Raw genomic sequence first — 17,301 nt, 5'->3', positions numbered from 1 at the left:
GCACGCTCGTCATGTGGCTCCACAGTCAATGGGAATTTACCTGCCGTTTCGCTGCTACAGATTACAGACGCCGACGCTTTCGCTCAATGAGCCATTCGACGCATCCGCATCGGGCTTTAGATCCGCCCGCTGCGGCAAACAAAATGCGATGAGGAATGCCGAGCAGAACAAGCCCGAACAAGGGAACACAAGTTCACCGACGCTTACGATACTCCCTAATGCGTAATTTGAGCGCAGCTGTACAGTTCTTTTCATTTCGCGACATATTGGCTGGCGCGGAAAATCTATCTCGTGCGGCCCGTTGCAAATGAAGCGCAGTGTGGCGTGGCTGCCTCGCTAATTGGGAAGCTGTGAGAGGCGTCGCGCGGGTGACGCATGGGCGCGATTCCCAGCAGCCACCGCAGACAGACCTCTCACCATGCAGCGCTTTGTTTCCACACAGACGACGTGAGCTACTCGGGCGCCATCTCGTAGGCATCGTCGCAGCAAAGCCCGTCTTTCGCGGCACTACGCTTTTCTTCTCACGCTTTCGCCATATCCTCCTTCTCCGCTTTCCTCTTCACGCTGCCCTCTTCGCTATTGTCGTATTTCATTTCCTGGTGCGCTCCGCGTTCGCTTTCATCCTTCGCTGTGTCCGTTCGCTTGGTTACGAGGGACAGCGCCGACGACGACACTCGACGTAAGAAGCGGGGCCTTGGAGCTGCGCTCAAGCAACAACCGTTGACACACGACACGGGAAAAAGGAGAGTTGTGGCAAGAGCCAAAGCAATCCTTCAGAAGCGAAGCACTACGTCAAATAAAAAGGAACCCGCACGTGTCCTTCCAGGAAGGTGATTTCATTCTCACTGAGCGCGAAAGAATCCGGGTCAACGCACTTTTCCCCCGACTTCACAATAAGATGACATCTTAGGAACGCTTTAAAAAGGTGGAAGACGAAAATTCCGCATGTCTTAATTTATGTTCGCCTGTTTTTTGAAAAAAAGCTTCTATACGACAGAGCCGAATAAGTTTCCATTATATGGCAAGAGCGAACAAGTTATCGATAAGCAACACCTCAGGAGGGAACCTAGTCGGACATCGTAGAAGGTCTTGGTAGTATCCGGAACGTTCGCGAACCACCTTTTACGTTGGTTGCATGTTACTGCAATCGTACAACCATTATATAAACCAAGTTAGTGCTTATCGCCGACGGTTGATGCCTCTATCTCGCTCAAAATTTCATGTGCTTCTACTCCGAACTTTATTAAGGAAGTACCTAATTGTATTACACGATGCCTATAATGGTTCAGCACGCTGCCTGCTGAAATTTTGCTGGCAGAATTTATTCCCCCAATAATACCGTGCACTAAATCAGCGCTAATAAAAAAACCCATGGCGCCTCTACCGCTAGTTGGTGTTACCTGTAGAAAATGTCTCTATACTGTTCTTGCATTTCCAGCATAATTGTAAACAAATGTCAGCGGAACACGTCTGTTGCGTTCGGTTTAATCAGGTCCTGGAAAAATAGGCAACAAACCGGCCGGCTATGCCACACATAAATAATAAAACACACCTATTTATTTATTCATTCAAGTTTTCTTGCCGGTTCCGTAAGGAACATTGAGTAATGGGGGCGATTAAATCAAACACAAGTTTAACACAAGCAACGCAGATCAGACAATACAATGTGGTTACATAGTACAAATAAATAAAAGAAAGGTTAACATGACACAAGTACACTATAGTTACAAAAAGGCAATTGTTTGCAAAGGCGAGATAACGCAAGCGTGTAAGATACACAAGGGGGAGACAGCCTGTTCAATGGGCAGGTAATTAGCGCACAACTGGTACGCTAAAGAAAAGAAAAATGGCGACAATACACTCCCACGCAATCACAACGAAACATAGTTACAGTTTTTAAGTTGTATAAAGTTGATACACTTGGTTGCGGAACGATGCCTGATCGGTTACTGAAACGATTTCGTTGGGAAGATCATTCCATAATGTTATTGCTCTGGGCAGTGTCAATGAGTTGAATGCTTGCGTGTGGCCGTAGATGCGTTTGAAAGAGCGATGGTTGTTTAATCGATTGGACATGCCCATGGGGGATTCTAGGGGTAAAGGTGAACGATAAGCGCAGTTTATATACTTGTGTAGCAAACAAACGATAACGACTGAACGACGGGTGTCTAAGGATTCGAGAGTATTATCAGTTTTTATTTGAGTTATGCTGAGATGACAGCTGTATTTTTGAGAGATGAAACGAGCAGCACGGTTTTGTATCGCTTCTATCATGGAAATTAGATATTTTTGATGAGGAGACCAGATTGATGATGCGAACTCTAGCTGAGGACGGACGTATGCTAGGTAGGCAAGTTTACGGACATAGGTCGGGCAGTTTCGTAAATTACGACGTAAGTAACCCAAAGTTCTGGAAGCCTTGGCACAAATAGTGGTGATGTGCAAGGCCCAGGAAAGATCATGTGTTAGATGCACGCCTAGGTACTTATATGAAGGAACTTGAGATACAGGTATAGTATCCAAGACATATGTAAAGTTAGAACTATTGCGTTTGCGACTGAAGGTTATGAGCCTGCACTTGGATAGGTTAAGGGACATAAGCCAAATTTTGCACCAATGGGAAATAATGTTAAGGACATTTTGCAAAGCGACGTGGTCTTCGACATCCGTAATTGTACAATATATGATACAATCATCCGCAAATAATCGCATGCATGATGATATGTTAAGCGGTAGGTCATTAATATAGACCAAAAATAAAAGGGGCCCTAGAACAATTCACTGAGGAACACCGGAAGATACATGGCAACGGGGAGAGGAGAAGTTATTAAGCACTGTGAACTGTTGACGGTGAAAAAGTAAATTCCGGATCCAAGTTAATGTAAGTGAGTCTAGTCTAAGGGCTGATAATTTGGATATTAGTCGACCATGACCTAGGCAATCAAAAGCTTTAGAAAAATCAAGGAACATGCAATCAGTTTGTTTGTTGGCATCCATGCTGAAGTGTAAGTCGGTGGTAAATTCCAATAATTGCGTGTCGCAAAATAAATATTTCCTAATCCGTGTTGATTAGAGAATAAAAAGTTGTTTTATTCTAGGTGACTGAAAACATGAGACGCGATAATATGTTTCAGTAGCTTGCAACAAATGCCTGTGAGCGCGATCGGACGATAATTATCGGGTGAATGGCTGTTACTGCTTTGACACTACCGCTACTTGACATGATAAACGCTGTAAATATGACAGATAAGCTTTTTAGTTATTGTTATTGCTTCGGCAATTGTCTCTAGTGGTATAATCTTTGCACGATACGTCAAGTACGGGAATAAAATCAACCATTTTGCCCGCAACACATTCGAAAAACATGAAGCTTGCCTTCTGAGCTACTGCTGGGTCTTGATACCCTCCAGACTTTCTGCGTTATAGCGTTTTTATTTGGTTCCCACAAATGTTCCGTGTAATGAATGAATTTGCGCCACGAGTCTAATAAGCAGTATATTTCAATGTGTATACGAGAAGCTTGATAAATCAGCATTTTCTTTTGGTACCTGTCGTTCTCATGGCTCGTGTAACTTTTGATATATAACCGGCAAGCATAAATTCCCAGCGAATCCATGTTTACGTGTCCCTAAGCTTTAAAAACGACCAAGAAAAACAAGCTTCCCGGGGCGAGCACAGTAGTTCACGGCCGCACACAATCTACGTTCCCGCTGCCGCCAATCTCAGCCAATGTGTCGGCACATGTCCCGTAGCCGCGCACAAAGCCTCGCGGAGCCGACCGGCCCGGATGACAGCCTTACCAAATTCAGGACGGTCGTCTCTCTTGCCGCCTTCTTGTTTTCGCATTTTTTTCTTTCTTTTTGCCCCTCCCAGGACCAATAAATAACGCGCAGGCAAACGCGAGAACGAGTTAAGTGGACTGCCCTCCCCCCCCCCCCCGTCATTTCTCACACTCTCCCATTCTCTCCCTCTCTCAGCATCCCGTTCGTTGCCTCCTCTTCTCGCTCCTCAACTCGCTCTTCCCCCAGAGCGCCACCTAGAATTTGCGCTACCGTCGTACCACGGCCGACGACTCCGGCCGGACCGCTCCCGGGCCTCAGACGCCGCGCGCGCACCCCAAGCGAAACCAGCAACTCCGGCGGCCCCAATCGATTGCACGAAGACCACGTTGGCTTTCAACAAGTGAGGAACGTGCACAACAATCGCGCTTCGATTGCTTAGCGTCGAGGCGGCCCGCGAAACTGTGCCGAGCCCCTCGCGGAGACGATGCTGTCGGTTGTTGGATGCTTTCTGAATGGGTGATGCCCGTGGGAAAAAATCTCGAGCGATAAACGCATTTTTCGTCACACTGTTTCTGTGCGGAGGAGGGACTCGTCATTGTCTTTGTGGAAGTGCTGGCTCAAGTCACCGCGCGCATCTTTCTTGGGACTCACGGCAGCTTACGACGTTATGGACCGTGCCGGTGACAGCGTGAAGCACAGTTCACACTGGCTGGTGTTCTAAACTCGGAGTAACATCGGTGGATTCTTGCTTTCAGCAGGCGCTTTCTTCTGTGAGTACTGATTTATTGAGCAATTTTCATCATCGGGTCTTCAATGATAAAGAATGAGTCATGTATGCGGCTTGCTTTTTTGAAAGTGAAATACGTATATTGCTTCATGCACGATGCAGAACTATCGTTCAAACTTCAATTAAATTTAGCATGTTGTAGAAAATTCTTGAAAACCTTCGCAAAAGTTTGTGGAAAGTAACGCCCGTCGATAGTTACCGTTGTCAGTGGTTTTGAAAGGCCCTCCAATGATTTATATAGCTGCGGTTTATAGAAATACAACAAACTTACTCAGACTCATTGTTTTTTTCTTGCTTTTTTGGAAATGCCATATAAGACTGTCCTGCCTTTACTTATTTAATTTTACAATTTGGCTTGGCCGTGCATGGTACTACATTTAAATTGAGCCACATTTTCAGGCATGCCCAGAAATTTCAAGGACTGCCGGTGGACACTGAAAACAACGCACTCCTACTTTGTAGAACCAGACATGTTATAACAAAAAGGCGCCAGATCCACAAATTGTGCGGGTAGCTTGCCATCGCATTCACAGGAATTTGCTGCAAACAGTCTTGCTGGAATAGTCATATATGTAAGTGAATATCATCGTGAAAACAGCCGTTGCATATCTTTCTGAAATTACAAGATGTTTCTTACTTACTTTTAAAGCAAGATCCAGATTTTACACCGCAAACACATTCATTGTAATGCGTTTGTATCGAAATCGCAGCGCTACATTTTGGTCAACCTAGCTATTAGAGGACAAGGATGGTGTTATCATAGCAGTGGATACATTCATAAAAAACTGCTGTCCTACTCCTTCACAAGTGGTATGACATGTACTGTACATCTTCGCCTCTGTAAATAGTATCAGTACAATTTTTCTACATATAGTGAAAGCATGCACATCCTAATATATTGTGCATCTAACTTTTAAGGCACGCACAAGCAAGTTTAAAATTTTCTTGCGCGTCTCACCATGAACTAGCTGTCGGGCTCTGCATATAGCCTCTTTAAGTTCGTATGCACAGTTTAGTTGGCCTACATGCAGTGAACTTATATTTAAACATAACGGCGTTTGACGAGGCGCTCATTGCAGTCTATTTCCTGCTCTGCTCGCTTCCGCCATACCAATAATCACGTGTACCGGTGTTATTATTTAATCGCTGTAGAATAGTAAAACAATCGCGTTGGCATGGTTGGCGCTATCGTCTCAGTCTTAGTAATGTAGCAAGCGCTTCCTATGAGAATTAGCTGCTCATTTTAGATATCATGGCTAACTGCTAAAGTGTCCTAATACGATTAGCATCTAGGGATCTCCATTCATTTTTGGTATGATGTTTTGACATCAACTTGGGGCTTTGGTTCGGTGCCCGAATAGACTGTAGTGAACGCCATCCGCGCGCCGCTATAACTGCCATGCTTTTGTGTGGCTAGTCCGTAGCGCCACTCTATGGCACCATGTTGCGAACCTGGCAGGCTAGTTTGTTGGCGCACTGCTCCCCTCCTTCCGTGTAAAAATTTTCTATTTCTTTAGAACTCATGCCTCACGGTGTTATTGCTGTTTGCCCGCACTAGCAACCGACAGTCGTCGCCCAACACGAGCACTGCGAGCGACAACGACGCACTTGCCGTGTCTGCAGTAGACTTGAAGCGGCCCACGTTCTGGCCCACAGACCCCGAGCTCTCGTTCGTTCAAGTCGAGGCACAATTTGCCGCACGAGACATCACAGCCGGCCTCACGCGCTACCGTGGGCTATCCTGGGCAGCTTGCCACCAGCTACAATCAGTGAGGTCCGTGATTTGTCCCTCTCCTCACCTGCGGAGAACGCCTACCATACTTTCGAGGAGACGTTCATTCGACGTCACACACCATCGGAACCCGAACGGTTACGGCAACTCTTGAACGACATGGACTTTGGAGACCGCACGCCATCTCAACTACTGCGCCCCATGCAGCTACTTGTGGGAAGCGTTACAGGACTCGTCGGCCCGCTGCTGCGCGAGATATTTCTTCAGCGTCTTCCCAACAACGTCTGGGTGGCATTTGTTGGGGTGGCTGAAAAGGCTCTCGGCAAAACGGCCGCCACCACTGCCACAATCATGGCAACCCCCTCCATCTGAATCGCAAACGTGCAAGTGGAGAGTGCTTCCACATCCTCCCCCCAAAATTTCCTGGTGTTTGGCGAAGACATGTCGCGTCTCACCGACACAGTAGCAGGTTTGCAGGCAAGCCCCTCGCTCCCTTTCAAGCAGCGCACTGCACCGCCCCAGCATACTTGACTGTGTTGGTGCTGGTACCACAGGAAACAGTGAGGCTGCGCGCAATTGCTTTGTGCCCTGTCACTGTCCGCGTAACGTCAGAGACCAGCACTGAAGGCCCGTAATGCTGCAGTATCGACGGAAAGTCGGCACTGAGTGTTCTTCATCACCGAACGTAGATGTGGCGTCCGTTTCCTCGTGGAAACAGGCGCACAGCTGAGCGTTATCCCTACGTCTCCAGCTGACCGTAAGCGCCCAAGCTCTCCTCCATTGCAAGCAGAAAACTACTCAACAATCGCTACTTAGGGTCGTCGATCGCTGTCTCTCAACCTAGACCTAACGGGAACATTTCGTTGGATTTTTTATACTTGCCGATCTGAAATTTGCAATCGTCGGGGCCGATGGCCTCCGTCATTTTGGTCTTTTGGTAAACGTGCGCAGTCGACGGCTATATGATTCTGTGTCGCAAGCAACAATTCAAGGCAAACTCTCAAGACACCTTTCGTTAAGCCCTGCTTTTTTCGGACCAGCTGGAACATCATGCTTTGCGGCTACACTGCACGAGTTTTCACAACTTATGCGCCAGGCTTAGGCGGACACTGCGGTCCAGCATAACGTGCCCCATCATATACATACGTCTGGTCCTCCCGCGTATGCCGGCTCACCACGTTACATGTGCTCTGAGAAGCCCGGTTTGTCTAGCCAAACATTCGATCACATGTTCAAGCTTGTCATCATCTGACGTCACCAAGCCCTTATTGGGCGTCTTCGCATCGCATCGTACCAAAACCGGCGCCAGATGACTGGTGATCATGTGAAGATTACCGGGCACTCGCTCGAGCAACTGTACCGGACCACTACCCTGAGCCACACTTTCATGATATTATAACGAACTTACATGGTACTACGATTTTCTCCAAGGTGCACCTCGTGAAAGCCCGCCACCAGATAGCAGTGGCATCAGAGGACGCCCTGACAACCGCGGTGGCAACACCTTTGGGTTATTTGAATTTCTTCGAAAGCCATTCGGACTTTGCAGCTCTCGACAGACATTTCAGTGGTTTATCGATGATGTTTTACAGGGTCCAGATTTTTGCCATGCTTACTTGGATGATCTTATCCCTAGTGCCACTTTATCTGAACATAAGAAAGACCTGCAAGTCGTGTTTCCACGTCTCTCTGCACATGGAAATGTCGTCAATGCAGCAAAATACCAGCTTGGGGAGCCCGAACTGACCTTCCTGGGCCATACTATATCGAGTGCCGGAATTCGCCTCCTCTCGGGGAAGGTGAAACCTGTGCGAGAATTCTCGCAATCTAACACTAAGCGGCAGCTCCGCGAGTTCCTTGCTATCGCATTTTTGTACGTCAGTATGCGGATATCTTCCACCCGCTACACGGACTGCTCGCAATTGCGGAGAGCACAGCGTGCACCTCACTTGGACTGGAGAAGCATGAAGCGCTTTCCATGGAGTCAAGGAGGCTATGGCAAACGTTTCTTTGCTCGTGTATGCACAGCAAGGCACGCCGCAGTGTATCATGGTTGGAGCTTCAGACACGGCTATCGGCGCAGTGCTAAAGCAGCTGAGCAACGGAGTCTGGCGACTGACATCTTTCTTCTCGAGAAAGCTGCGGCCTTCAGAAGAGCGCTACAGCACCTTCGGCCGAGAGCTGCTTGCTATCTCTGCCGCCCTCCGGCATTTCCTTCACAAACTGAAAGGCGTGGGTTTCATTGTGCTTAAAAACCACAAACCTCTCACGTACCCCCTGAGTCTCCCGACATTGGATAAAGGAACGGACACTGCCCCTAGGCTCCGTCAGGTGTCTTAGACGTACGATTTCTCTACAGATATCCGGCATGTGAGCGGCTTGAACAATAAGGTCGCAGACGCCCCTTCACGCAGTACTGTCAACGCCCTTAGCCTTTCTGAGGGAACTGATTTGACTCAGCTGGTGGCATCTCAGCAAGCAGATTAAGAACTGAGTCAGTTGCTGACAGCAGTAACTGCGCTGCAGTTGCAACGGCTGCCTGTTCCCAGCTCAAAAGACCAAGTGTGCTGCAGTGACGTATCAATGTGAAATCCTCGCCCATTCGTTCTCTCTAGCGTTCTTTCAGCCGCTGCACAAGCTGGTACATCCGCGTGTTCAGGCCACACAAAAGTTAATGACGGCAAGACACGTCTGGCCAGGTATAAATCGAGACGTCCTGCAATGGACGCAAGAGTGCATCACCTGCCAGCGCCACACCGTGATACCTTTGGGGGGGGGGGGGGGTTGAGGTTTCCGAGCGCCAGACGCGCGATTTAAACATGTGCACTTGGACACTGTCGGATCGCTAACACTTTGTAATTGTCAGTCGTTTTTACGCACTTACGTGGACAGATTTACACAATAGGTTGAAGCTGAGCCTATCGCACACATCATCGCTGACACAGTCGTCCATCCTTTTCTGTACCACTGGGTGGCTTCGCTTCGTCGCGCCATCCACACTAAAGACTGGCCGCGGCAGGCACTTAGAATCTGCTCTTTTCGCCAGCATAAAAAGGCTGATCAGCACCTCTCTCACCAGATGTCCTGCCTATAGATCATTCTCAGAGCCACGCTATGGTGGAACGTTTCCACCACCAGTTCAAAGCAGCTCTCAGGGCGACGTAGCGCGCAGTAAGACAGAAGCGCTACCGCTCGTACTTCTTCGTATCCACACAACGTTGAAAGCAGACATTGGGTGCTGCGCCACCGAACTGGTGCATGGAATAACACTGCGAATGCGTGGGGAATTTTTCTTACGCGGTCGACCTGAAAGTCCTGTTGCTACTGGCGACTGCAACAGCTTGCTGAAGGACATCATGGGCAAACTTCGTGCCACACCACCTCGTGAGCCATATATATGCAGTCCAAACTGTGGTCTTGCTCTTATTTGTTTAAATGGCATGACGCAGTGCAGCCACCTCCCCAACCACCGTACAATGGGCCCTTCAAAGTGCTCCATTTATCGTGGATATTCATGGTCGACGGGAGGTGGTCTCTACTGAGTGCGTGAAACTGGCCAATATGGAAAACTCTGACTAGGTATGTCCCGCTGCTCTGGCGACTCTCATCAGAGCAACGAAAGCAGCAACTGCAACTTTCTCCCGAGCAACAGCGCAGCGCACACGCAGTGGCAGGTGAAATAATAAGCCAGTTCTTCTGGAACTGTAACGTTCGGCAACTCACTGGCGAGAGAACGATGTCGTAAACGTGCCGAATGGTCTCGACAGCGTTATATGACAAGCGTGAAAAGTTTGTCCCGGCTGCTACGAGTCGCCAGTGACAGAGCTATTGGTGGCCAGAAATCTACCATTCCTTTGGAAATGGGTAAGCCTCCGGACATACCAGACATAAATTCAGTTCTGTTCGACATACTAATGCGTGTTTATAGCGTATGCGTAACTCTGACGGGGTGAGCTTTCGCGTTTTTGTGACTTCTGATGACAGACAGGCGAAACGGCCGCAGACCGAAAACATTTCGCCCATAGTGGTGGGCTGGCGGCTAAAAAGGCGCACAATCGTAAATAATTTTTGTTTCTTTTTTTTCGGCGTAACATTGCATAATCAGCGTGCATACATCATATCAGATGGGGAGCTTTCGCATTTTTCGCATCGTCGCGTAACAGACAGGCGAAGTGGGGGTGAAATGGGTAGCCCATAATATTTTGGCCAATCGTGCAGAGCTGATTGCGAAATTGGAATATAAACACTTTGGAATCACAGTGGCCCACGAGTTCAGAAGAGAAAAAACAGCAACAGAACATTGAAGAAATCAGCTACAGCGAAGAAGAAAAGAAAACGCCGAGCGTGGAGAAAGAAGTGAAGTGAACAGAATAGGATCAGAGCGTGCATTGAACAAGTGGCCTTGAACTAAGCGATGGGAAGAAAACGTGGCAAAAGAAAAAAGAAGAAGCCGGCTAGCAGGCAGTTAAATATCTGGCAATATGGTGCGCCGCTGAATTGTTTCAACGCTAATCGCATTAACGTCGACATTCATCTCGGCATGAACCCACCCTGGTTATTGAGTGGCTTTGGCGTTACGCTGATAAGCACGGGCTCTTAGGATAAAAACGCAACCGTAGCGGCCGCATTTCTATGGGGGCGAAATGCAAAAAAGGCACCCGTGTACGGAAAAGTGCCCATGTACCGTCCATTGGGTGAAAATTAAAGAGCACCAGGTGGTGAAAAGCATTTCGGAGTGCGCCACTGTGGCCGGCCTCATAATCAGTTCGTGGTCTTGTCACGTAAAACTGTAGAATTTAATTTAATCCCTTATCTTGCCAGGGATTCCGCTGTAAGTTAAGAAATGAGGCTACGAGGCATTGTAGATTTCTTTGAAATGCCTCCAATGATTACCGCAGGATGCTAGCACTAGGAATTCTTAGAGTGCAAGGATAAAGATACCTACATACAGTGAATCCTGGGGATACCAGGTGCCCGGTTGTGACATAAGGGAATAAATGCTTTTACTTTTATCCACTCCGCACTTTGTGGAAAAAATAATCGATTTTCAGAGTTAGCGTGACATTTTACGTACAGGATGCCTTCAGAGACACTGATTAGTACATGAGTGTGGTACCCAGATGCAGACAGCCGAAGGTTACTTCACTCATGCATCAGTCTGTGTAATAACCGGCCTCCTGCAAATTTGGGACAACCGTCCCTAATCGTGAGCGAATTTGTCATAATTTACATTTATACAAGGAGACATAACAAACCAAATCAATATTTTCGCTGTGCAGTAACGGTAAAGAAGCAGAATGCACCTTCAGAAAACCGCAAAAAAGTATGGTTGCGTATTCGCGGAACTTGAAACCTGAAAGCAAAGCAACCGTAATCTGAAAACGATAGCGTCGAGCGGAATCGTCGTTCTCTGATAACCTAACCTTACCGGGCAAGCCCTATATTTGAGAGTGATCGCTGGTGTTGGCGTTGATTCGAGACAGTACAGTAATTGCGCGCGCCATGCGTGAAAACCGATTAAACATCTCTGCTGCTGTAGAATCGGCAACACCGTTAAAAACACTTTTGGGCACAATAAGCGAGTCATGCACTGACAGCATCGTGATAGCGATAAGTGTTTAAAGAGCCGTCGCGGGCCGAAATTTAACAGAACACTGATTAAATTAAGTGTACAGTGACCATTTTCTCAATTACATCTCTACGTGAGAAGTATCAACATCCCAGTAGGCCTGTGAGTCAAACAGCACACGCCGTGTTGTAACCTCATCAACACGACACGAGAGCTACTTGTTACGCAATGTTTGCGCAGCGACCGGGTAGCTGGACACTCGCTTTGAATAGCGCACGTTCTATTTTAATTCCAACAAGGAAGTCGCCACTTTCGGTGGGAAGATCCCACGGGAGAGCTAGTTCCTTTTTTACGAGCAAACAAGAAACCAAGCGCGCAGTTTCTATCGTGTCCTGGGAGGACCCAAATGGAGGGATATCACATTAGCGCGGTGACATTCTGATGCTCCTTTTTTAGCCTCCGCAAGCATTTTGCTTTTTAGGGGGACAGTATTTTCTCATCAACAAACAGATCCTACTTCTAGTTCCTAAAACACACGTTTCCCCAAAAGGTTCTGATGGCCGCCAGGTCATTAGCCGCCTAGCCAGCATCCTCCTAGTCACGTAGCTTTCCCACACTACCTGCCACGCCCCATCTGGCTTGGGCGTAACCGTTGTACGGGGATACGATGTGCGCGACACCATTGTATTTCTTCGCAGATTTGTTGCTTGTTGCCTTTAAACAACGAGAGCACAGCAGTGCCTAATCCTAGGTCCCGCGAATGAACCACTCTACACTAACCAATAAAAAGAACGGACAAAGAACACAGTTTATAACCAAATGACAGCGAACGCGAGGTTAAATGAAATTGAAGGTGTGTCTGCGACCATGCCGCACACGTGAGTTTTCTCTTATAATCTCTAGAGCTTTTACTGCTATGCGTATGTTGCGTCAGTTTTTTTCTCTTCCACATATGTTTATCTTGTTCCTCTATTTTCCCTTCCATTCCTCCCACGCATAATAGTAGATGAGATGTTGACACGTAAGGCAGAAATATTACCTATTTCCGTGACAAATTGTGTCCAAACGTGCAGCAGGCACGTGATATCTGTGGATTTTAAAATAGTCGTCATGTGGGTAGGCTTCGTGGGAAACACAATTAGCAAACGACGTTGCATGAATGTGCATGTACTTTACGAGAACAAAGCGCTTTAATCTTTGTGTTTCCACTTCGTGAACTCTGTAGAAAACATTGTTGCATAAATCACCAGACCTACCACATTTCCCTTTGGGACATACTGAAAAGTTACATGGATTTAAACTAGGCATAACTTGATAAAAACATTACCATTGGGTAACTTTTACATAGGCTTGCTTTATTACACATCATGTGCTGACGCACGCGCATGCACAGATATATAGTTGGTGAAGATCAGCTTTCCTGGCAGCTATATGGGTATGTGAGCAAGTTCTTGTTGACCAACCACCGACCCAGGCATCTAGATAGATGTCTGGTTTTCAACGCGCACTAACTTTATATATATATATATATATATATATATATATATATATATATATATATATATATATATATATATATATATATATATATATATATATATATATATATATATACAGGCATGACCCCACAAGCTGAGAAAGTTATATAGAGCACTTATGCATGTACGTTATGGTCAGTAAGGCTTATATTTGTCAATGTATGATGAAAGGTGTGTAACTTTCATGGAACTGTCGGCGCTGATAAATTTCTATTAAACGCGTGAAGCCACGCATTGACAAGTAACCTTTGAAGTCAGGGACATTTTCACTTCCACTCAACGCGTTTAGTTTGCATATTCGACTGAAAGAAGGTGCCCCAGCAAGATTTCGTAAACAAGATATGGTACCGCCCTTCAGATAGCCTATCCTGTTATATAAGGAAACATGCACTGAAATATTCAATATGAAAGCTGCCGTGTAGTATGACGCTCTGATCCGCAGCAAATTTTCCAACTTGCATTACCTTCTTGCGACACGTTCATCACATACACAAAAACACGCACAGACACACACACGCACTCAGACATACACACAGTCTGAGCGTTATTCGTATCAGTCCTCCAAGCAAAAAAATGGCCAACTCCGAGAACACATTCATACTTCGGTGATGTTGATCGGTTGTCGACGACGAGCTCGTTGATTACGCTACCGTTGTTTTCACAATGCCTACAATGTTATCGAAGCTCATTAAGATTACTTAGCCCGTACATATGCGTACACTTGTTTCCTCCAAAGGACATCCCTTAGCTCTTCTGGTTAGCATCTCTGCTTTCTCCCTTTCTTTCCACTTCCAAAGGACCTGGAAGTGGTAATGGCTATTGCTGTTGCTTTGTTTTGTTACGATTCCTCGTTGAATCGCGGTTGCCGCACTTTTCGTCAGCGTTCGTGAATAAAGAGGGAGAACCGTGACAGAGATGCCTGGTGCTTTCATTATTGTAGCGCACAGAATGGTGGTCATAGAAATGAAAGGTACTCAAGGAAATTGCTCTTCGCATGATTGCCCAAGAGTCCGCGACATTGAATGATGACAAAATGCTGGTGACATTGCACAGCCGGTGTTCAAACTTCTTCTTATACTCGTATTACACTTATTCTGGAGAGAAAAATGATCGATCTGATGTCCTCTCCCACCAAAAAATATAACAAGGCGGTGTTGCGAAAACGCACGCAAACAACTTAGCTTTAGTGACTTGTGCAAGCTGCGTTCATTTGGGATAAGCCAGATGGTATAGTCCATAAAGGGAACTTGATATATGACGAAGGCGTGTATGGCGTGCCATTCAATCGTCTTTCATTCACAAAAGCCTTTAGAAAGTAAAACACCATGCGCGCTGCTTATTTTTTTCTTTGCTTTGAGAAATTATGGTAGCCCTTTCAACACGAAGGCCCACAGTATTGCCAATAACATATTACCGCAGAATTGTTACACTCGACAAAATGTTTTGTTATATGATTATAGAATATAAGAATATTCATTTTCTCTCATACCTTCAAACGTTAGGACGACTTTTGTACTTGACATATCACTCTAGATTTCTTTTCGCGGCTGCCTCTGAGAGTTTTTTTTTCTTTTTTGCTAACCTGTGCGAATGCAAGTCAGAACATGAGGCCCCATTAGTCGGCCCATACTTAAAACAAAAGAACTACAATCGTATAGCAGTTTCTAGTTATCATAACTGTTTCCCAGATGCTTGTTTTAATCTTTAGTATGCCTTACAGCTAACGACGACAGTTGTACACAAGACGGCAGCTGCTAACGTCGTTGAATCGAGGTTCATTCGAGTCCTCAACGAGCTTCACCATCACTGGCACAGTGTTTATTTTATTTTCTTTGCACCTAAGTCAACGTTCACGTTATCAGAAGCTTACTGCACGACGTATACATCGTTATTGCTATGTGAGAAGATAATAGTAGTCAACGGTAAATGTTTGGAGCACTAACTACCTGCTTGAGCATTCCTCGATGACCCCCAGGCTTCTATCTACGAAGTTCGCCACTACCACTACTTTCAATCAAACAAATTATTTAATGCACAGGCGGAGCTCAGCGAAAAAGCACAAAGCTGACTGTATCACAGATTTCCGAAAATAATGGGAACATTACTGGTTTCAGGGAAAGAAACATTCGCAGTTGAAGGAAAATTTGTGATGGTTTGCGGATCACACCATGGTCCAACGCGCTTCCGGGTCGGTTGCTCTTCCATTTGAGCCCACCAGGAGACCATCAGACAGCAGGGAGAGTATGAATGTGGTAAATTAATATGGCAAATAAGTTCTGCCCAAGGCCGAAAGCTAGGCTGTAAGAATTAGCATATAATTCCGTGGTAAGCAGATAGCATTTTAGCCCCTGTACTGGTGGCAGAAGCATAAATACTTTTCAAGAATTCCAGTGTATACAGGGGTGTTATGCGCTAACTTCAAGTGCAAAAACAGTTTCCTGCGTGCGCTATGTGCCGTTGACACATCAGGTGCAGTTTTAGATTATACTTAGGCCGCATCAGCGCGTTAAGGAATCTACACCTTAGCGGTAAAAAAACGCGATGCGGCATGTAGCAGGCGGTCAAACGTGCCAGCACTGGCATGCCATATACTTGGCGTCGTCAATGCCACCGCGGTAAGTAAAGGATTCGCTTTCAGCGGGAATCACTGCGGCTATGACAGCAACGCCAAGAGACAGAGAGGCGGGAGTGAGGAGGCTGTACTTCCCTGCGGCGTTGTCCCACCAAAATCAATGGACCACTCTTAACCGGTCTCCTGGATCGGCGACAAGCGGCACGAAAATATAGCTCCTCCGATATCCATTTGTTCCACGGCAGGAAAATGGTGCCTGTTTTTAGCAGCTCGCTTTCTAACCACCTGCGCAATGGCCCTTTTACCCGTCAGTCATCATTGTTATCGGGTTCGTTCATTCGCACCTAGCGTCATGCGAGATAATTCTAGCTACTTTTGCTTCAACGCAAACTGCTCGGCCTATAACGGTGGCGGCTGGAACAAATTACGGCACGAAAATCTGAGTCTCTATGTTGTTCAGAATGAACACAGCTGTTTTCCGTGAACTGCAGCTACGTCATGTGATGCAGTAATAAACGACTTGTTCGTTTCAAGCAAATGCGATGTAACACATTTGAGCCCAGTTATAAATTCTACCTATTGAAAATTTACTTTCACCACATTTCTTGCGTCTTTATGATCACAAAAACGTCCAGCAGCCAAACAGGTCAAGAATTTTCGATGCCGAAGTCAATTTCGCCAAGTTTACAGAGTGTGAACTTCAATCGCGCAACTCTCCAGAGCTATGTTAGATATGAGAACATCAACTATTTTATGTGTACGACACTTGAAGAGTACCCGAAAATTAAATTCTGGAGAGTTGTGTGCCGAAACCACAATTTGATTGTGAAGCTCGCCGTGCAGGGGGACTGCAAATGAATTTCGGCCAGCTGCGTTTCTTTAACGCGCACCGAAATCTAACTACATTCCCTTTCTTGCATTTCGCCCCCGACGCTATGCGGCTGCCGCGGCCACGATTGCAGCCATGACCTCAGAAGTGCAACGCGATCGCCACTATAAGCTACCACGGTGAGTAGAATAGCGCCCACATAGCCAACTGATATGTACCTCTTGTGTAAAACACTTCAAAAAACAATTACAGATGAAATTCCGCTTATCACCTGCATACAGGCACATCGCCTAGAGCGAACGACAGGTGTGTAGTTTTCAACTATCTCACGTAGAAAAAAAAAGGTTTGTAAATATCATCCAATTTGGTTTGTAAATATCATCCAAGTGCCCGAAGATGTACGCGACCAGTATTCTCAATTACGCTCTTAATTTTAATGGAGTAGCTTGTCGTGCAGAATTCTTCACACAGTGTCTGAAGGAGTTGTTTGGC

Source organism: Dermacentor variabilis, chromosome 7 (genome assembly GCF_050947875.1).
Source record: "Dermacentor variabilis isolate Ectoservices chromosome 7, ASM5094787v1, whole genome shotgun sequence".
NCBI classification, from domain to species: Eukaryota; Metazoa; Arthropoda; class Arachnida; order Ixodida; family Ixodidae; genus Dermacentor; species Dermacentor variabilis.
The sequence above is the reverse complement of the archived record's forward strand: the minus strand, read 5'-3'. Positions refer to the sequence as shown.